General features: G+C 43.6%; 1 long non-coding RNA gene across 1 annotated transcript in view; it reads right to left on the bottom strand.

Annotated features, from left to right (window-relative positions):
• LOC144380956 (uncharacterized) overlaps positions 1-6,254 on the bottom strand; it is a 35,761-nt gene extending 29,507 nt beyond the window's left edge. The window contains exon 1 of the long non-coding RNA XR_013445315.1: positions 6,156-6,254. This is a non-coding gene — a long non-coding RNA (uncharacterized LOC144380956). The remainder of the gene's footprint in view (positions 1-6,155) is intronic.
• Positions 6,255-16,281: the final 10,027 nt, after the last annotated feature.

Below are 16,281 nucleotides of genomic sequence, written 5' to 3'. Positions count from 1 at the left end.
ATTAGACCCTCAAAGATGTTTGAAATTAACATACAAAGCCTGTCAAAATAGAGCTTCAACCCACTTTTATTACTCTTTCTTGAATCTTGTAGTGGGTTGAATGGTGCCCCCCAAGTTTTAACCCCAGGTATCTAGGCAAGTGACCTTACTTGGAAATGAGTTCTTTGAAGATATTAATTAAGGGTCTCAAGATGAGATCATGTTGGATTTCGAGTGAGACCTAAATCCAATGACTGGTGTCCTTTTTAGAGAAGGGAGAGGGAGGTTTGAGACACAAAGATACAGGGAAGATGGCCAAAGACAGAGGTAGAGATTGGAGCTGTTTCACCACAAGTCAAGGAATGTGGGAACCACCAGAAGCTGGCAAAGGCAAAGAACGAAATATCCCCTACAGCCTCCAGGGGGAGTGAGGTCCTATTGACACCTTGATTTGGACTTCTGGCTTCCAGAACTGTGAGAGAATAAATTTCTGTTGTTTTAAGTCACTTGATTTGTGGTGGTTTGTTACGGGAGTCCTAGGAAACTAATACAGACCCAACTTTAGGGCGGTAGTGTTTCACTGAGCTATTTCTTGGGAGCCCAGCTCTTTGCTGACTTCAGGTTATGTTACATTGGACATGCATTATATTTCTATTTCATACATGCACGTTTAACCATGTGGCAAAACTAACAAGAGATAGGCTAATTGATAGATTGACAGAGGCAGAGAAATAGTATGCTAATAGCCAAGCTACCGCCAGTTCTGCCCCCTTTCCACACAGTAAGTGGTGAGTGCCCTCCCGGGAGGATGCAGGCAACATGGCGATGACTGCTCCTTCTCTTCTCTCCCCTGGACCTCACACGATGTGTGAGCTCCGTCTTTCAGAACTTCCATTTTTCATACGTCATGGTACCTCAAAGCAAACTCATAAACTCACTTGATGCTCAGCTGAAGCAACCGAAATTTATTTCAGGACTAGAGAAAACACTGGCTGTATTGGATTTCTTGAGACATAGTATGCGATTCTCCAACATGGTCCCTGCTGACCATCATCTAGTCGTGATTGTTTTTTTCTTGCCTTATTCATGATTTTAGAACCCAAATGCTGAGTGAAATTTAATTCCTTCGAATTCGCTTTGCTTAGAATTCCCTAGCATGCTTCAACATGTCACCTTTTCCAAAAATTTTCCCTTCATCCCCTCATATGTGTTGAATTTCTAGATTCTTCAACTTCGATAACATTTCCTTCTACCTTGTTGATGTATCTTTGCTTATGGGAACTTGTGCACATACCAGCTTCCCTGACACAAGTTCCTTGAGGCTGGGGACTACATATCATTGAATCCCCCATAGATAAATAGATGGATGGGTGGATGGATGGATAGGCAGATTGATGGATACATTGATGAGTTTATAGATTTCAGAGAAAAATCAAATGGAAACTAGTAGCTAAAGTGAAGAAAACCTGTCTACACTTACACTGCCTCATGTGAGGCTTGATGCACAAATTGAGACTCAGATTGACACGTGACTCCATACCCTTGCAGCTAGCTGGCTTCATTTCTCTGTTGACTTAAAATAAAGCCAGGCATCAGGCCCCGCTTTAAACCACTGGTGCTGGGACACAGCTGTATCACAACTCAGCTTAAATGTCAATTCCTCAAAGAACTCTTCCCTGCACCTTCCAATCTAAATGAGTCCTTCTCTCCTCTGTCACACGCTGTCATGGCATCTTCTTTTCCCCTTCATAGTGAATGTCATAGTCTAAAGCTGTATTCATATTTTTTTGTGACTTTTAGTTTAATATATTTTATATTCTCCCACCTCCTGGCTGACTTTAAACTCAGGAAAGGTAGGATTCATGTGTTTCTTAGCCCTGGTGACCTAATGTCTAGCTCAGTGCCTGACATACACTACCACTGCTACGAATGTCTAACATGAATCAACTGTGTGTCGTGTGTCAAACTCTGTTCAAAAGTGCTTTACATAAATCATTTCCTTTCATCTTCAGAGCATAAGCATGAACTTTTATTATTCCCATATTACAGGTGAGGAAACAGAGAGTGAGAATGTGGTGGAGTTGAGATTTAAACCCAGCCATGCTGGTCCCAAAGTCAGGACCAGTCACTAAATATTTGTCAGATAAATAAATGAATCATGATAAATATTACTGTGTATTGAGGAACTCTGGGACTCAGAACTGGGAGGACATGTATATATTTTCTGGGCTAACCTCCTAGCCCATGCAGTAATATCTGCATTAGCTATTCTGTTAGTTCTTCAGATCCTTCCGCAACATTTCTGGCAATGGAGACTCACTAACTTTTCTGATGGGACGACTAACCATTGGGATGCTCTTCCTTACATGACACTGAAATCCACTTCCCTGGTATTTCTACCTGTGGATACTTGTTCTACCCTCAGCAGTTTAAAAGAATTTTAGTCCTTCCCACATAGCGCTGAGAAGAGTTTCCAATTAGATGACAGCTTCCATCCCAGCAATAGCTCCAGCTTCTTGCTAAACCATAGCGTATTGGTATCCCAATTAAACTGTGGTGTCCGTATCCCGATACAAGGTTTCTCAGGCATGGATAGTGCAGGGTGGAGTACGGTAGGATTATTCATCTCTGTATCCATGGGGACTGATGTGCTGCTTGTTGAACTGAAATGGAGAGATTTCATAGTGGTAATAAAAATCCTTTTATTTTATAGTTGAGAAGTCACAAAACAGTTCTGCATGTTTGATTTTAGCTGATTTTCTCTACAGCATGACATTTGACCTGCATTACTTTTTGATCAGATGTTTTAGGACATTAGAGCTATAAGCAGTGTGAGAGGTACTCTGAGGCCCAGAAAGACTGAGTGGCTTGCATAGGGTCAAGCTAGTAATAAAAATAAGATCCCTCCTAAAATTGGTACTTTCTGGAAACTATGTCCTTACCGTGATCTCCTATATACTTGCTGGGTTTCCCTACCTCTGGTTCTTTTCAATATGTTAACTGTGGTCAAAATTATATTGGCAGTGAACTTCCTGTCATTGGAGGTGTGCAAACTGATAATTAGATGACTTTTGGGCAAGGATATTATACCTACAATAGTTGAGACATCTAATGAATATGGGTTAAATAATCTTTCAGTCTCATAGTTCTATGCCACCAATAGACTGCCTAGGGGTCAGGTAGAGTTTTAGCCATAAAGCTCTGAAGAGTTCTATCAACCAAATCATTTCTGAGTATAGCCACAAAGCTTCTCACCCAAACTGGTAGAAGCCAAGATCGTCATTCTTCAAGACTAAAACACCACCAGAAATATACAACTCTTCAACACTGATTATCAACAACTTGTGGAAATTCCCCAAGACCTTTTGTCCAAATCCTGCTCGTTCACTCCCAGCTTGACTTCTATCCACTCTGAGTAGTCTTTCTCAATCCTGTCAACTAAAATGAGAGTTTCCCTCCCACATACCACCCTGGAACTTGGTATCTTTCCTATAAAACTTATTAAAGTCTGCCTTATATTATGTATGCTTTCTTGTTTCATTTTAGCGATAAGTATGGATTTACGTATTTGCCCTCCATTTATTATTATTGTCAGCCATGTGTCAAACCAAGCACTTTACACGTTTTGCCTTGTGTGTCTGTGTGTCTGTGTGTTGCCTTATTTACAGTGCATCTTTGCAGTGACCCTGTGAAGTAGGTGTTATAACATCACCATTTTATGGATGAGGAAACTGAACCTTAGTTGTCATTTTCCTAAGATTACATGGTAAATTTGTGCCAGAGCTCAGCTCTTTGAGGGCAGAGGCCATGATTCTTTATTCTCCCCAGTCCCTAGCATAGTTTTTTGTATACCCTAGGTGTTTAATAATTTTTTTTCTGTTGCTTATTGCTGCAGACCCAGAAAATATTATGCCGCACTCAGAATATGAAAAGCGTGTGGGGGCGCCTGGGTGGCTCAGTTGGTTAAGCAACTGCCTTCGGCTCAGGTCATGATCCTGGAGTCCCTGGATCGAGTCCCGCATCGGGCTCCCTGCTCGGCAGGGAGTCTGCTTCTCCCTCTGACCCTCCTCCCTCTCATGCTCTCTGTCTCTCATTCTCTCTCTCTCAAATAAATAAATAAAATCTTTAAAAAAAAAAAAAAAAAGACTAATGTTTAAAAAAAAAAAAAAAAAAAAGAAAAAAAAAAGAAAAGCGTGTGGTACCAGAGAATCAAAGGCAGGTGGGTATGCTGGGCATTGGACTGAGGTAGAAGCAGTCCTCAGGCTGAGCCAGGAGAGCCTTGAGGAGCTATATTATGATAGGAACTCTGCCACTTTTCATCATGTGGCCATAGGAATTATCGAAAACAGTGGGCAATGGTCTACATCTTTGATTTTAGTTTTGGGTGAAATGAGAGGTAGAACATTATTGTTGTCTTAGCAGTTGATCTGAGAGTTCTTTCTGAGGAGAGATTCACCTCAGTGGGGGAAAAAACCCCTTATTAGGGCCACTTAGAGTAGAAGCTGACACGCTCTGGATATCTAGCTGTGTCTGAGCAAAGAGGGAAAGGAAGAGGGAAATATGAGAGATGGAGAGGGAGGGAGTGAAAGAACCAGCAAGATGGTGAATTAGCTGTGCTGGGTTGTGCGTGATATAAGTACTCTCCAGAACTGTCTGATCTTCAGTAAATTCTTTGAAAAGCTTAGCAAATGGTTGGCACAAATAGATTTCTCTTTGAAAATGGGGAAAAGACAGTGCCTTGGGGCATGGTGGTAGAATGCTGACAGTGAACCAAACAGGAAGATTCTCAATAACAGGAAAAGGCAAAGATCTTGAGGAAGGTGTGAGGCTTTTCCATGCTGTGGAACTGGGGGCTCAAGGCAACATTACCAAGATCTCAGGAGTTTGGAAGGGGGCAACCGCCTGTCACTTGGTAACATAGCCACAAGTGGTCATATGACTAGTTTGAAATCAATTGAACAGAGAGTAAATAGACATATTTTGAGGACTAACCCAATGCCAGATACTGTGCTAGGTTGAACATCATCTCAGGACTGACTGGGAGAAATTGTGACCTTGACCAATGGGAATCCTTCCCTCCTCTGTTCTGCTGAGAATTCTTTCTCAGTTTTGCTTACTCCCAAGGTAATTAACTCATATTATAGGAATGAATTCATGACTGAACACATACCTGTCCTTGCTACTTCTGGGAAGCTTGAATGACTTAATGAGTATGAAAGACGTTTTTTTAAAAAAACCCAAATTTGCTCGTTTATTAGGAACCCCATCACATCTAGCTGCCACATTGGAAATTATAAAACTAACCCAATTTAAGGCATTCATGTTTGAGGGTTAGCTGTATGGGTTACCTCTGCTGGGGACTACTTGTTTTTTTTTATGTGGGTTTGGAAAAGAGTGTTATATTTTACAAAGGGAATTTAATTAACCTGTAGGAATTATGGACAGGAGTGATGGCATACTGAAAAAGAGATTTTTCGATAAAGGGCTTGCTTGACTTCTTTAAGCAGGAAATAAAATCTGCCAGCTTCAATTGTCCCCACAAATGCCACAACTACAGCATCTTTTCTAAGACTCCTGGAAAAATGCAGTCAGTTGTGACAGGCTGTATCTTTAAGTTAGTCTCCATTTAAAATGAAGAGAAACAGGACACCTGGGTGGCTCAGATGGTTAAGCATCTGCCTTCGGCTCGGGTCATGATCCCAGGGTCCTGGGATCGAGCCCCACATCGGGCTCCTGGCTCAGTGGGGAGTCTGCTTCTCCCTCTCCCTCTGCCTCTCCCCCTGCTCATGCTCTCTCTCTATCTCTGTGTCTCAAATGAATAAATAAAATCTTAAAAAAAAAAAATGAAGAGAAACAAGAGGCCAGAAACAAGCGACCAAGCCACAGAGCGATTATGGGAATTAGTGAGCAGCATGGGCTACGGACCATATGAGTTACGTTTTTCTCTGGGTTTCATGCAAAAACTTCTCTCATTTCAAGTTGCATCTGCTTTGCACAAGTGATTTTTTTTTCCCAGAGCACCATGAATGATTTATGACTTTCTGACGTTGCATCCCACAAGATTACATAAGGAACAGAGAAAAACAAGTGATTGAGCCAAACTTAAAAAAAATATCAAACATTTGCAAAAAGTAGATTTTATCTTGGCTTCAGTCAGATAACAGTTTTCTACTCACCAAAAGTGCTCCCTCGGTCCAAAGGGTACCCCATCTAGGTGAGGATTCGCCTGATTTCATTTCACTGTTGCCCGCACACAACCATCAACTTCATTTGGCCCCAGTGATGTCCCGGAATGTCCAATGGCCCCAATTCCTCCCGTCTCCCCCAAAGTGAACTTTGCAGTTGGATTGCACAAATGGTCTCATTAGTTTGGTTAATGATTGGACAAAAACACTGATGGGAGTAATATCTACCAGACTTGTCATTTTTAAAATCATAGGATAATAGAATTGCAGCATTGACAGGGGCCCGGGACCATCTACTTCTAGCTGTTTGATAAACTTAGGACAGACAGCTGAAGTGACAAGCCCAAAGCCAAATGGCGAGATCGCCTCAGGCAGGGAGATTGACAGAATTCTACCTCAGGGTAGAGTAGTTTGTGTGTATGTATAAGAAACTCTCATCTCCTTATTTAAGTGGACGTGTTAACATTGGATATTATTTTTCAACTACAGGGAATTCGGAGGTTATCTGATGGAATGTCTGTGGCTGACTGTGTTTATTGAGCCAGAGCCAATCTAGAAAAGGTGGCAAGAGCTCTCAAGGCCAGGGCTGGTGTTCAGGGTTCGAGAACGGGATAGCAGGCTGGAGGGGGTGAGGTGGTTCCCTGGAGTAGTCAGAAGTAACCACATCACGGGATGAGGGTTTGTTTGAAACTGGAGGTCTGGGTCAGTGGGCCTATATGCAGTTCCCGGTTTAAGGGGTAAGTAGAAGATGACAGCCTGAAGACGAGACCAGTGTGAGGAGTCCGGGAGTGATTGAGGGCGAGGATGGGTGGCCAGGGGGAGGGCTGTGGTTGAGCAGGAGAGCCGCCAGGTGTGGTGGGGCTGGCTGCTGGCTTCTGGGAGCAGGCCTGGGCCTTGCCATTTCAAGTTGAAAGGCAGGGATTGAAAATCCACTACCTCACCTAGGAGAAAAACAAACAAGTTACAGAAGTGTGTAGAGTGTGACTACGTATACGTGTCAATCTGTCTCAAATGGAGGAATGGAGAGTACCAGGCAGTTTCCTGGTTAAGAGCACAGACTTAGGAGTCAAAATTCCTGAATTTGCTTTTACCAGCTTTTACCAGTGTGATTCTGGGCAAGTCATTTAACACCTCTATGCCCAATGACAGAATAAAACCTACTTTATCAAATTTGTTAAGAAGGTCTGAGATAATGGACGCATAAGGCACTCAGCACAGAGTCCGGTACATAGCAAAGGTGTAAAAAAAATGGTCATTACATATATAGTTTTACTCTTGATTTCTGGAATAAGGTCTACTTGGATTTGAAACCCAGCTCTGTCACTTATTAGCTGTGTGCCCTTGGGCAGGTCACAACCTCTCCGAGCCTCAGTTCCCAATCTGTAAAATGGGGATAATACTGGCCACATTGTGGGGATGTTGTAAGAATTAAATGAGATAATATAAAAGGCTCAGCCCCAAGTACTCAAAGGAAGGTGGTTCTGGGGGAATGGAAACACCAGGATGAAGTGAAAATATTGGATGATGGAGCCAGAGACGTAAAAGGGAAAGATGCTCATAAAAATGTTGGCAGTGATTTTTATTTTGTTCATGCTTAGTGTCCATGTTGTTTGAAGAAAAAAAGTGTGTTTACAGTGAGCCTGCTTACTGAAAGGCAAGAATGGCTAGTAAATAACAAAATTTAAATAAACAAAGATAAAGCCTATCACTTGCTTTGCAATGCTCTAGTGCTAATGATAAGCAGATGAAGCCAAAGAAAGGCAAGCTCAGCCTGCAATGCAGACAGACTGATGCCCCGAGACTTCCCTTAGGTGGAATCACTGTGGCTGTTTTGGATCAAAATAACCTCTTTTTTCTAAATCCCCTCATCAGGCTAAGTGTTTTTAGGGTGTCGTTGTGATCGCAGCCGGTAGCAGAGATATCCTAATTTTTAGTCAATCAGTGTACTGACTTACAGACTTTTAGACCTGGACATAATTTCAGCCTTGCCACGAGGCAAGCACCTGATGGATCTCTCCCTGCCTCGGGCCACGGGGAGGGATAAGAGAGGGAGACAAACCATGAGAGACTCCGGACTCCGGGAAACAAACTGAGGGTTGCTGGAGGGGAGGTGGGTGGGGGTCTGGGTAACTGGGTGATGGGCATTAAGGAGGGCACGAGATGTGATGAGCACTGGGGGTTATATGCAACTAATGAATCATTGAACATTACATCAAAAATTAATGATGTACTATATGTTAGCTAATCAAATTTAAATTAAAAAAAAAACACACAAGACGTCACTAGAAAAAAAAACCCAGCAAACCTCCCAGAGGGGCAGCTGCAGTGGTGTTCACAGGGGCTGCCAAATGTTGCCTGCTCTCCATCACTCCTAATTTGGAACTCTGAACCGTATCGTCCCCCATCTAGCAACCTCAGCCTCTATCAGGAATGTGGTTTGCCCAATATGCTTATGTTTGCATCGTTTGGAAGATCTCTGAAGGTCTGAAAATGGGCATTTAAATAAAATCCCAAGCTTTCCATCAGAGGGGAGGTTCATTCATATATTCATACAATCCTTTATTCAACAAACATATGATGAGCATTTATGGGCCAGGTACAGAGCTATGTATCAATCAATCAATACAAAAGAAAAGAAAAAGCAGGGCTAAAGGAAAAATGTAGATGGTCTTTCAAATTAGGATAGGAAAAACTGGTATTTTAGTTGCAGATGTTCTATTAAATAGCCCTGAGATCTTAGGCATGTCATTTCTCCTTCTCTGGGTCTCAGATTTTCCTCTGTGAAAATGAGGAGTTTGGGCAAGTTGCCCTGGTTGGAATGATCCATTGAGGTTTTTTTTTTTGGAGATTAGAATGATAAGGGGTTCACATTGAACCATTCCTTCTTATTTCTTTTCTCATCAGCAGAAGGAAGGTCTGGGTGCTCCAGAGAGACTAAGGAAGAGGGATTTCCCACTTGCATTCATAAATCCAGGATGTGGCCTTGGCTGCCCACCTGGTTTTCGGACTGCTGTTTCAAGACTGAAAGGTAGGTGGCTGAGCTGGGAGTTCTCAGTGTTGGCAACAAGAGACCTAGACCAGAGGGGTGGGCGCTATGCATGGATCCAAACTTTGCCACAGGAAATCCAAAAGCTCCTGGAAACCAGTGCTGAAATCTTTCCTTCCACATCTCGATTTCTTTCTCTCTGTCCAAACTGTGAGTTCATTCCAGTTTAGTGGCCTCAAACTTGGCTTTCTAGCACGAAATTTGTGTTGTTCAGTTCTTCAGGATTTTTGCTCCTGGCTACCCCCTCAAGATGTGTTTACTTGGCACGCCTTCCCAGGGAAGAGGGGACTAAATTTTGCATGGGAGTGTAGAGTCTGCCTGTCCAAGGTCACAGTGGTTCTGGTGGCGGTGGAAAGCAGATTCGACAATGGCAACAATGCAAGGTGCTGACGTCCCGTCCGTTCCCCACCCCAACATTTGGTCCTGAGTGAGGGGATGGGAATGACAATGGGCTTAATCACTGTGCTCTTGGAGATAGTTGAGGTGTCGCGACTTTGCGACAGATCATTCTCTCTCCTCCCACCCTCAGTCTTGGAAGAGCATCCCAACCCTTAGCAAGGGCTTCCCAGGTGCTTCCAGGGGAGGCTCGTGCTGAGACCGAGCCAGGGCTCAGGGTAGTGCCCACCCCACTGACCAGCTCTTTTGGACTGCCTTTGGCTTCCAGTACTAACTCATGGTGTCACCAGAGACACGGCACGTCAACTGTCCCATCTGTAAAATGAGGAGGATAAATTAAATCAGGGCTTGCCTCAGTGTTCCTCACAGCTGTCTGTGTGTGGTGGGGGGAGGCAATGGGGATTTGGTCCTTAAATCAAGGAACTCCTCTTTAATCTTTTTTACACCCTGAACTCTGCCCATAAGATTTCTTCTGAAGAAAGTGTTCTTTTTGAAAAAAAAGAAACAGGTTTCGTAAAACCAATAGAATAAATGCATTCATTTGTGCAACTTTGTTTTTGAGCACCCGTTGTGTTCTGGGCACTGCTATGGGCACTGGGGGGGGGTGTCCAACTGTACCAGCCATTGTCAGGGCCCTGCTCCTACGCGCCAGGGTCATCCTTCCTTTGCTCCCCAGCTTCTTACTGCAGGTACCTGTGACTCTGCCTCAGGGCTGTCTTGGGCTGCAGCAGCACTCTCAGCCGGCGAGCAGGGCCGCGTGGGCATTGATACTGCAGAAGTCATCTTCAATTCACAGATGGGGGGTGGTGGAAAATACTCCTTGGTGGAGGCAACTTGGAGCCATGCTCTCCATCTTTTCCCAGAGGTCCCCACTGGGAATATGACTCAGTCACTTGTTAACACATCTTGTTTTGGCTGCCTTCCCTTGCATCTTACTTTCCCAATCCCCTTTGGGTGCTTCCTGGGATCGCTTCCCAAATGAACCATTGCCCTTGAGTCCTTGACTCAGGGTCTGCCCTGGGAAAGGGGGGATATTCCAACTTGTCCTTGTGAGGCTTTCAATTATGCGTGTGTGTGCATGTTGTTTGTTAGATGATAATGAAAGTCCCTGTAGCTCTAGTTTAGTCAAGGAAGCAGAGCCAAGGACCTGAAGCTGCCTTTGATCAGGGTAAGCCCCCATCAGCCTTTAACCCACCTCCTGATTAAGTTGCCAAATACTTATTGAGTGCCAACTGTGAACCTGTCCCATACTGGGCTCTGGGACAGCGAGCTAAGCATTGGATGGAAAAAGAAAACTTTAAGACCTCTCCTTTAAGATCCACTGGAATTCTCTAGATTTAGAGAAACAAGAGCTATTCCTAGCCTGGTAAGAGAAGAAAAGACTAACCCATGAACTAGTTTGAGAATAAAAGCAACAGGAGATAAAGGTTGGGTTGTATGACAGTTCACAGGTACAAGCTAGATAGAGCATTATTATTAATATTAATCACATATGTATGTGTGTACACACATACACACACTACTTCCTAAAAAAGAATAAGTGTACCAGTAGCAAATGCGTACCTGCCTTAGCCTTTGGAGGCAGAGAGGGGCTTGGTTCCTTAAGAAGGCTGGTGTGCAGAATGCATCTGGTTAGGGCCAGGGGACCCTCTCCAGTGGGCAGACCACAGAAGTCAGGGGGTGTTGTGTTACAAAGTGCAGTGTCAGCAGAATGGTCTTGAACTGTCTGCTTCTAGGTCTTCTCCGTAACTGCAAGTGAAACTCCCCTGGGAGAGGATGTAGCCAGCTCCAAATGGCCTTGTTTCCCCCTGAGCTCCATGGGCGCTTGGACCTTCATTACACATAGGCTGTTATGTTTGACTCTCTCCTCCAGCAATCCCCTTGGCTCACTGTGCTAGATGATGAAGTTGTATGTCTCATCAGCCCGGGCAGGGCTGCAAAACTGTGATGTGAGAAACTTTGCTAAGTTGCAAGAGAATATGAAGGCTATGGTGCCTGGCACTCAAACAATTGATCTATTTGTTTGAATAAGACGGGTCAATTCATTTAGGGCGCCTGGGTGGCTCAGATGGTTAAGCATCTGCCTTCGGCTCAGGTCATGATCTCAGGATCCTGGGATCGAGTCCCACATCGGGCTTCTTGCTTAGCAAAGAGCCTGCTTCTCTCTCTGCCTGCCACTCACCCTGCTTGTGCTCTCTCTCTCTGGCAAATAAATAAATAAAATCTTAAAAAAAAAACAAACGGGTCAATTCATTTAAAGAAAACCAAGCCAATGTGCTGGTTGTTTGGCATGGTGAAGATGAGACCACTGTCTGGAAGAGAAAGTCCTCATCTTTCACCAGGCAACGTAGGCTCTCCGTAATCACCCTTGTCAAATTTTTTTTCCCCTTTCCCTTTTTATTTTTATTTTTATTTATTTCTTTTTTCTTTTTTTTCCCTTTTTATTTTTAATAAAATAAACTTCTGAATCCAACAGCTCAGATCCCAGTTGGCTGGAAAAGATCTCTTTCCTTCTCTTGGCTCTCCCACGTCTTCTGTCATGGAGATTATGAATTACTGGGGGGGGGGGGCGTGTGTGTGTGTGTGTGTGTGTGTGTGTGTGTGTGTGTGTGTGTGGGAGGGGGTAGTGTGGTGGCAGTTGTGGGGCGGGGGAGGGGCTGACAAGGACGGAGAGGGGCTCGCTGCCTGTCTTCCTTTCCTCAGGCCAAAATCTGAGCCCCAGCCCAGCTGCAACGGTGCCTCCAGGCAAAGAAGCTGTGCCCTATCGTTTCCCCACAGAACCAAGAAGAGGCCCAGCCCAGCTGCTGAACAGTATGGAGTTCCTCGGGGGTGGGGGTGGTGGGCATCCACCATGTGAGACCTGGAATCACCTGAGGGTCCGGACAGTCCCCTTGTTCAGCTCAACTTGGTTTCACCCAATTTCTGCAGTTTTCAGAGACCAGCCCCAAATATCAGGTCTGCCTTTCTTCATCATTTGGCTCCTCAGTGATCAGCTTAGTCCAAACCTTGGCACACGGTGAGGAGGCATCTCCCTCCAGGTTGGTGGCATAGTGAGAACCTGAAGCTTTTGCCTTCCATCAGGCTCTCAGTTGGTCCAGTCACAGGAGGCATAACTTCTAAGGCAACTGGGCTCCAAAGTGAACACACAAGGAGAAAAATTGGGTGTGGTAAGAATTTCCCCATCTCTCGGAAGGACTTGCCCTTGCTGGAGTTTAAAGGAGTCAGAACACAGCCATTTTCCTCCCAGTTTTGGACTGGGACCACTGCTGCTTCTTGGTGCCTTGGACGTCATAGTGGGCTTACGTTTAGGTGAAATGAAAAAGTGTGTCTGGAGTCACTCTGTATGCAGTGGTGATGATGTTACAAAACATGGCAGTGGACCGACCAACGGAGCACATCTTCTATCTGACACTCATCTTGGGGTTCATGGTCAGTGGTTAGAAAGCAGGTGAAACCACCTACACTATTAGATTATTTCTTTCTCTCTGGTTGTTTTGCTTCCTTGCTTGTTTGAACATCTCTAGCTGAATTTGTGTAAGTTTCATGTGGCTTTCAGGTGGATCCACTTTATATCATAGTTAAGAGTGAGAGCTTTGGAGTTGCACTGATGTGAATCCTAATTTTGGCTCTGTCCTTATCTTGTGGTCTTGTGCTGTTTGCTTAATTCTCTCCGTACTTCTTTCCTTAGCTATATAATGGGAATAATAATACCTCATAGGGTTCTTGAGAGATTCAAATGAGAAAACATGTGCAAAATGTTTGGTATAGGATCTGGCTCAGACACTCAGTGGCTCTGAGGATGGGCCTGACAATGGAACGATGATGATTTAATGGTGTTCCTGGGGGCTAGATGCTGTGCATGTCCACAGCTCTTCTACTTCGGGATTCCATGCTTTCCCTTTTCTCACTTCCTCCTTATTTCTTTGCTATCTCTTTTAATTTGGCTTGGTTTTCACTAGTTTGAAAATAAAAGCCAAAGCAAAGCAACAGAGGGTGATGATCACAGGCACTAGGCCTATATGCCTAAGTGAGAGTCCCCTTCTCTCTAGATGTGAGATAATGTCTTTTTCGTGACTTTATTTTTTTAAATTTTTTTATTGTTATGTTAATCCCCATACATTACATCATTAGTTTTAGATATAGTGTTCCATGATTCATTGTTTGTGCATAACACCCAGTGCTCCATGCAGAACGTGCCCTCCTCAATACCCATCACCAGGCTAACCCATCCTCCCACCCCCCTCCCCTCTAGAACCCTCAGTTTGTTTTTCAGAGTCCATCGTCTCTCATGGTTCTTCTCCCCCTCCGATTCCCCCCCTTCATTTTTCCCCTCCTGCTACATTCTTCTTCTTCTTTTTTTCTTTCTTAACATATATTGCATTATTTGTTTCAGAGGTACAGATCTGAGATTCAACAGTCTTGCACAATTCACAGCGCTTACCAGAGCACATACCCTCCCCAGTGTCCATCACCCAGTCACCCCATCCCTCCCACCCCACCCCCCACTCCAGCAACCCTCAGTTTGTTTCCTGAGATTAAGAATTCCTCATATCAGTGAGGTCATATGATACATGTCTTTCTTTGATTGACTTATTTCACTCAGCATAATACCCTCCAGTTCCATCCACGTCGTTGCAAATGGCAAGATCTCATTCCTTTTGATGGCTGCATAGTATTCCATTGTATATATATACCACCTCTTCTTTATCCATTCATCTGTCGATGGACATCTTGGCTCTTTCCACAGTTTGGCTATTGTGGACATTGCTGCTATAAACATCGGGGTGCACGTACCCTTTCGGGTCCCTACTTTTGTATCTTTGGGGTAAATACCCAGGAGTGCAATTGCTGGATCATATGGTAGCTCTATTTTCAACTTTTTGAGGAACCTCCATACTGTTTTCCAGAGTGGCTGCACCAGCTTGCATTCCCACCAACAGTGGAGGAGGGTTCCCCTTTCTCCGCATCCCCGCCAACATCTGTCATTTCCTGACTTGTTAATTTTAGCCATTCTGACTGGTGTGAGGTGGTATCTCATTGAGGTTTTGATTTGGATTTCCCTGATGCCGAGCGATATTGAACACTTTTTCATGTGTCTGTTGGCCGTTTGGATGTCTTCTTTGGAAAAATGTCTGTTCATGTCTTCTGCCCATTTCTTGATTGGATTCTTTGTTCTTTTGGTGTTGAGTTTGATGAGTTCTTTATAGATTTTGGATACTAGCCCTTTATCTGATATGTCATTTGCAAATATCTTCTCCCATTCTGTCAGTTGTCTTTTGGTTTTGTTGACTGTTTCCTTTGCTTTGCAAAAGCTTTTTATCTTGATGAAGTCCCAATAGTTCATTTTTGCCCTTGCTTCCCTTGCCTTTGGCGATGTTTCTAGGAAGAAGTTGCTGCGGTTGAGGTCGAAGAGGTTGCTGCCTGTGTTCTCCTTTAGGATTTTGATGGATTCCTGTCTCACATTGAGGTCTTTCAACCATTTGGAGTCTATTTTTGTGTGTGGTGTAAGGAAATGGTCCAGTTTCATTCTTCTGCATGTGGCTGTCCAATTTTCCCAACACCATTTGTTGAAGAGACTGTCTTTTTGCCATTGGACATTCTTTCCTGCTTTGTCAAAGATTAGTTGACCATATAGTTGAGGGTCCATTTCTGGGCTCTCTATTCTGTTCCATTGATCTATGTGTCTGTTTCTGTGCCAGTACCATAGTGTCTTGATGATGACAGCTTTGTAGTAGAGCTGGAAGTCCGGAATTGTGATGCCACCAGCTTTGCTTTTCTTTTTCAACATTCCTCTGGCTATGCGGGGTCTTTTCTGGTTCCATACAAATTTTAGGATTATTTGTTCCATTTCTTTGAAAAAAGTGGATGGTATTTTGATGGGGATTGCTTTGAATGTGTAGATTGCTCTAGGGAGGATTGACATCTTCACAATATTTGTTCTTCCAATCCATGAGCATGGAACGTTTTTCCATTTCTTTGTGTCTTCCTCAATTTCTTTCATGAGTATTTTATAGTTTTCTGAGTACAGATCCTTTGCCTCTTTGGTTAGATTTATTCCTAGGTATCTTATGGTTTTGGGTGCAATTGTAAATGGGATCGACTCCTTAATTTCTCTTTCTTCTGACTTGTTGTTGGTGTATAGGAATGCCACTGACTTCTGTGCATTGATTTTATATCCTGCCACTTTACTGAATTCCTGTATGAGTTCTAGCAGTTTTGGGGTGGAGTCTTTGGGATTTTCCACATAAAGTATCATATCATCTGCAAAGAGTGAGAGTTTGACTTCTTCTTTGCCAATTTGGATGCCTTTGATTTCTTTTTGTTGTCTGATTGCTGTGGCTAGGACTTCCAATACTATGTTGAATAGCAGTGGTGATAGTGGACATCCCTGCCGCGTTCCTGACCTTAGGGGGAAAGCTCTCAGTTTTTCCCCATTGAGAATGATATTCGCTGTAGGTTTTTCATAGATGGCTTTTATGATATTGAGGTATGTACCCTCTATCCCTATACTCTGAAGAGTTTTGATCAAGAAAGGATGCTGTACTTTGTCAAATGCTTTTTCTGCATCTATTGAGAGGATCATATGATTCTTGTTCTTTCTTTTGTTAATGTATTGTATCACGTTGATTGATTTGCGGATGTTGAACCACCCTTGCAGCACAGGGATAAATCCCA

Source organism: Halichoerus grypus, chromosome 2 (genome assembly GCF_964656455.1).
Source record: "Halichoerus grypus chromosome 2, mHalGry1.hap1.1, whole genome shotgun sequence".
Taxonomy (NCBI): Eukaryota; Metazoa; Chordata; class Mammalia; order Carnivora; family Phocidae; genus Halichoerus; species Halichoerus grypus.
This window is presented reverse-complemented; position numbering and strand designations above follow the sequence as displayed.